Source organism: Ciconia boyciana, unplaced genomic scaffold (genome assembly GCF_034638445.1).
Source record: "Ciconia boyciana unplaced genomic scaffold, ASM3463844v1 HiC_scaffold_40, whole genome shotgun sequence".
NCBI lineage: Eukaryota > Metazoa > Chordata > Aves > Ciconiiformes > Ciconiidae > Ciconia > Ciconia boyciana.
In genome coordinates, this window is record NW_027328408.1 from 461,761 (window position 1) to 467,448 (window position 5,688).

Consider the following 5,688-nt stretch of genomic DNA (forward strand, 5'->3'; position numbering starts at 1 on the left):
CTGCATGGGCCTGGGACCTGCACTGCAGAGAGCTGCTCTCCTGGATGGACCCCTCAGACCTAGGTCATAGCTTGTCATGCAGAACTAGATGCATAACAGAGCAGAACTATTCTATTCTGTTCTGTTCTAGTCTAGTCTAGTCTACTGCCTGCGCTCACCGTGAGTCGAGCAACAGCGAGACTGTTATTTGCCTGAATTGCCAGGAGACTTTCAGCTCCAAAAACACTTTCAAGGGCACAAATCAGAAAGATTACAAGTGGAAACAGGGGTTTATGTCTAGATTTTATTCTATTTTCTCTCCTTTTCTCTCCTTTTCTCTCATCTTCTCTCATTGTCTGGTATTTGAGGGTATTTGAGGGTGTTTTTGGGAATCTGTTTCAGAGCCGATGCTCACAAGCGTTAACACCTGGCGCAGGTGTAGCCAGGAGCAGGCTGATGCATTCTTCAGTTCAGCTTGAAAAAAGATGACTTGCAGTGTGGCAAAGGCACGTCACAGAGCTACAGAAAGTGGCAGCAGGAATACAGGCCAAGCAGCGCCTGTTTCCTGAAGAGTGAAGACTTGAAGAATGAGGATCAGGACCAACCGCACACAAAAGAAGACGAAGAAGAAGAGGTGCGTGGTACCGTGGGGCATTTTCCAAAGCAGGACACATATCGATGACAAGCAGCCTTTTTGCCTTCCAAAACTTGCTCCGCTGCGCTTCTTGGCCAGTGATGCACGACAAGCACTCTCGTGCCTGCCCCGCGCTTGTACTGCATGCAGGGAGAGCTGCAAAGCGGCAGCTCCTGATGGTGCAGCAAGCCTGCAGCCCTTCCAAGCACGGGCTGTTTTGCACAAGCAAGAACCCCTGGGGAAACGGAGCCAAGGGAAGAGCAGAGCTCGCTCCCACTGCAAACTTGCAATGGGCAAGAGAGCCCCAGGGAGCCAGGGCGCAAGTGGCACCGTGGAGGTGCGAGAGCAGCAGGCAAGAACCTCGCCGAAAGGGCCCAGAGGACCCTGACAAGGGGCTGTGCTCAATGCTACAGAGGACAAGAAGCAACCCCCGGGGGCCACCCTGGCGGCCCACCCGGGACTCTAGAAAGCTTCCTCCGGGGGGATGCGGGGCACGAGGGCCACCTTCGTGGAGCAGGAGCAGCAGGCACCTAGCCAAAATGGCCCAAAGAAGCCCTGGCAGGGGCCGTGTGCTCAGTGCTGCAGAGGAAGGCAAAAACCCCCGGGGACACTTGCTAGCCCACCTTGGGGAAAAAAAAATGCGCCTTCCTCCCCCCAGCTGCAGGGCACGACAGGCCATCTTCGTGGTGCATGAGCAGCAGGCAGTAACCTAGCCGAAAAGGAGCGGAGGAGCCCTAGCCTGACAAGTGATCATGCTCAATGCTGCAGAGGAAGGCAAAAACCCCCGGGGACCAGTGCCAATCTGCCCCGGGGAAAATTCCTTCCTGACCCCAGAGCTGGCGATCGGCTATTCCCTGAGCATGTGAGCAAGACCTGCCTCCTCGTCCCACAGGCTGGTCACGCCTCCCAGCAGATGCCCAAGCCCTATTCTCCCTCAACCTGGAGCCATCTCCGGGGCTTCCCAGAGCGGCCAAATGCCCCCGGCCCGATCGACCTTGGGGGCAAGAATCCCTCCCGCGCCTGGCAGGAGACCAGTGCGTGCTCCGAAGCACTGGGACCCCTGGCAACATCTCTGCATCCCATTTCTTACGGCTGCTGCCACTGGCTGCGCAGGGCATGAGGACGGCGAGCTCTGCAGTGCTCCTCAAGAAGACGCTCCCTTGCTCTTGCCACCACTTTCCAGCTGAAAAGGCCCGACAGCCTCGGGCACCGCCAGCTCTTGCTGGTTCTTCTCATCTCCAGCAGCCTCGTCCAGCCTGCGGTCTTCCTCCCTCAGCCCCCTCCAAGTCATTCTGCCAGCTCTTCAAGGACTTCCTCTCGGATGTCTGCGGGCTGCCCCCGGGCCAGCTCTGTGGCGCCGGGAGGATGCCCCCTTTTATCCTGCCCCGGGGCATTGTGACTGTGGCGTTGCCGGGCGGTGGCACTGTGCCACGGGGGTGACCGGCCCCCCCATGCGCAGCCCCGCCCGCCGCCCCTCTGCCCAGCATCCTTTGGAGGAAGCCCTTTGGGGTGCTGGCCCCGAGGCAGTCCCTGTGCCCCGGGGGCCCAGGGGGCTGTCCCTTGTCCTTGCTGGCCATGCACTGGGCACAGCTGCTGAGCGTCCCTGACGCGTCCCCTGCCAATCGGCTCCCAAGGACAAACCTAGCGCTCTTACTCTTCTCTCAGGCTGTGGCAGAAACCAACCCTGCAGCCCAAAGACCACCCCCATTAGCCGTCCCCTCTCTGCGCCAGAGCTAACGGCCACGAGCTCACGCAGCGAGGAGGACCAGGGACTTGTCCTGGCTGAACACAAACCCTTTTCCGGGGGCGCAACGGGGGTGACTTCAGCAGCCGCAGCCTGCAGGAAAGCCAAAGTGTAACCAGAGCCATAGGTTGGGATGGACGGTGCCAAGAGACCACCATGGAAAGAACACAGCCTCTGAAAAACAGGGGAGCGGAGGTTACACGGCTGTGCTGGAAAGGCTGGTCATTTTCAGACCTAGAACCTTTGGATCCGTGCCCAAAGCACAGCCAGGCAAACGACGACTCTTCCAAACTGGAAAAACAGCCCTTTGCTGCTATCGCCCTCCCATCCCCTTTTCCCACTGAAACCCAGCTGCGCAGCTGGCCGTGTTTAGACGGGATACAAAACTGCAGGCATTTAGGGAAGAGGAATGATCAGTTGCTGCTGATCATGCCGCTGTGGGTAAGGAGTTGGCTGGCCAGGTGGCCATCCGACACTAAAAGGCAAGTGCCTCTCTTGAAGAGTCCCGACGCGCCTGGAAGACCGCTGCCAAGAAGGACGCGGGATTTTGCCTGTTATAGGCCCGCCTGAAACCACCTGAGAATGTCGGTGTGATGAAATTCCTGATGACGTTATTCCCATACAAAGGAACTTCATTGTTTGGGTTGTTTGAAATGGATTAAAGCAACTACAACCAACACTCTTCTGGCACACACTTGGTAATTTGTTTGCAAAACAGGTGCAATTAGTGCCGAAAGCTGCCAGCGTCTGTCTATCAGTGAAAGAATCTCAACATTATCGTGCCAGCTTAGTGTGAAGAGACAACAGGCCCGTGCACGTGCCCAAACGTGGCTCTGGTGGCTCAGCGGGCTAGAGATTCCTGGCAAGGGAATTCGAGGCCAGAGACGAACCTCCACAGAACCTAACCCGTACCTCAACAGAACATTAAACTCTTCAAGTACTCGTGCAAATCATAGAAAATCCAAAACGCTCTACACAGATGCCTGGAGGTTTTGCTGTTACCATCACGTGAATGACACGGAAGGTCCTGCCAGACCTACAGCCTGCAAAACCTGAAGACAATCAGCACACAGGCGCATACGTATCGATCTTGTTCTGTCCTCGCCAAAACTGCTGGCTGAGCTGTCCTCAGCCTCAGTGACGGAGAGCAGGCAAGACTCTCTCCTCTGGCTTAGCTCAGATGCAGCTCCGAGGAAAAGAGCTCTTTCAGAAAGTCAGGTCTGGTTATGTTGGGAAAGTGTTTCAAGGAAATGTTTTTAACCCTCTAGATTGGTAGAGTATGGCATGGTAATACTCTAAGCACGGTCATCTCGCTCCAAGTCCTAGCTCTGCCACAGACAACCGACTTGCTCATTAAAACGGATTCCATCTTATTCCTTGGAAATCTCTACCTTTCTTTCTTTGCACCAAAAGGGTGGCACTTCTTTCCGAATGCAAGATGAGTTACCTAGGGTATACAGACAGCCCATGGAAAACGGAGAAATGAGTCTGTGATCACTTGCATCCACATTCCTTGGCATTCCAACGCTCCTATCACACTCCTTTCCTTGCCAGCAGTCAAGAAACACAGTCTGCGCAACATGTACGAGATGCTGACTTGGCCAGCGTCCTGCTTTCGGCTGGGATAGAGTTAATTTTCTTCCTAGTAGCTGGTACAGTGCTGTGTTTTGGATTTAGGATGAGAAGAAAGTTGATAACACGCTGATGTGTTAGTTGTTGCTAAGTAGTGTATACACTAGTCAAGGGCTTTTCAGCTTCCCAATCTCTGCCAGGTGCACAAGCAGCTGGGAGGGGGCACAGCCAAGATAGTTGACCCAAACTGCCCAAAGGGCTATTCCATACCATATGGAGTCACACTAAGGATATAAACTGTGGGGAGTTGGCGGGGGTTAGAGTTAACCCTAGGGGTTAGGGTTAGGGTTAGGGGTTAGAGGTTAGAGGTTAGTGTTAGGGTTAGGGTCATTAGGGTTAGGGTTAGGGTCATTAGGGTTAGGGTTAGGGTCAGGGTTCAATGGTTGCGAGGGGGTTAAATGGTTGGTTTAAATGGTTAGGGTTAAATGGTTGCGAGCCTCTTTGCTGTGAGCAATACCTGTTCATTGCCCTGTGGATTTCTTTTCTTTTTGTTTTCCCCCTGGAGTCATTTTGAGAAATGCCTGAGCTGTTTCCCTTGGAAAAAGATACCCAAACAAAAGAGCCAGAGAACAACAGGACTCTGTCAGAGCAAAGGTCCATCTGGCCCAATACTCTGTCTCCAAGGTGGCCAACCGTAAATGTCTAAAGGAGAGCATATGAGCAGTGCAGGTCTACTTCTGCCGGGGTCCTGGGGGTGCTCGTAGGCCTCAAGGGCTGGGACCGGCCTCCCTGGGATCCCCACCCACACCGTCTCCTGCCAAGGGCCCAGGGGACGTGGTGTCTCAGCTCAGCCTGGGGCCTTCGCTTCCTGCCTGAGCAATGCTGTGGCTGTGCCCGTCTCTGCCCCTCTCTCCTGCATGGGCCTGGGACCTGCACTGCAGAGAGCTGCTCTCCTGGATGGACCCCTCAGACCTAGGTCATAGCTTGTCATGCAGAACTAGATGCATAACAGAGCAGAACTATTCTATTCTGTTCTGTTCTAGTCTAGTCTAGTCTATTGCCTGCGCTCACCGTGAGTCGAGCAACAGTGAGACTGTTATTTGCCTGAATTGCCAGGGGATTTCAGCTCCAAAAACACTTTCAAGGGCACAAATCAGAAAGATTACAAGTGGAAACAGGGGTTTATGTCTAGATTTTATTCTATTTTCTCTCCTTTTCTCTCCTTTTCTCTCATCTTCTCTCATTGTCTGGTATTTGAGGGTATTTGAGGGTGGTTTTGGGAATCTGTTTCAGAGCCGATGCTCACAAGCGTTAACACCTGGCGCAGGTGTAGCCAGGAGCAGGCTGATGCATTCTTCAGTTCAGCTTGAAAAAAGATGACTTGCAGTGTGGCAAAGGCACGTCACAGAGCTACAGAAAGTGGCAGCAGGAATACAGGCCAAGCAGCGCCTGTTTCCTGAAGAGTGAAGACTTGAAGAATGAGGATCAGGACCAACCGCACACAAAAGAAGACGAAGAAGAAGAGGTGCGTGGTACCGTGGGGCATTTTCCAAAGCAGGACACATATCGATGACAAGCAGCCTTTTTGCCTTCCAAAACTTGCTCCGCTGCGCTTCTTGGCCAGTGATGCACGACAAGCACTCTCGTGCCTGCCCCGCGCTTGTACTGCATGCAGGGAGAGCTGCAAAGCGGCAGCTCCTGATGGTGCAGCAAGCCTGCAGCCCTTCCAAGCACGGGCTGTTTTGCACAAGCAAGAACC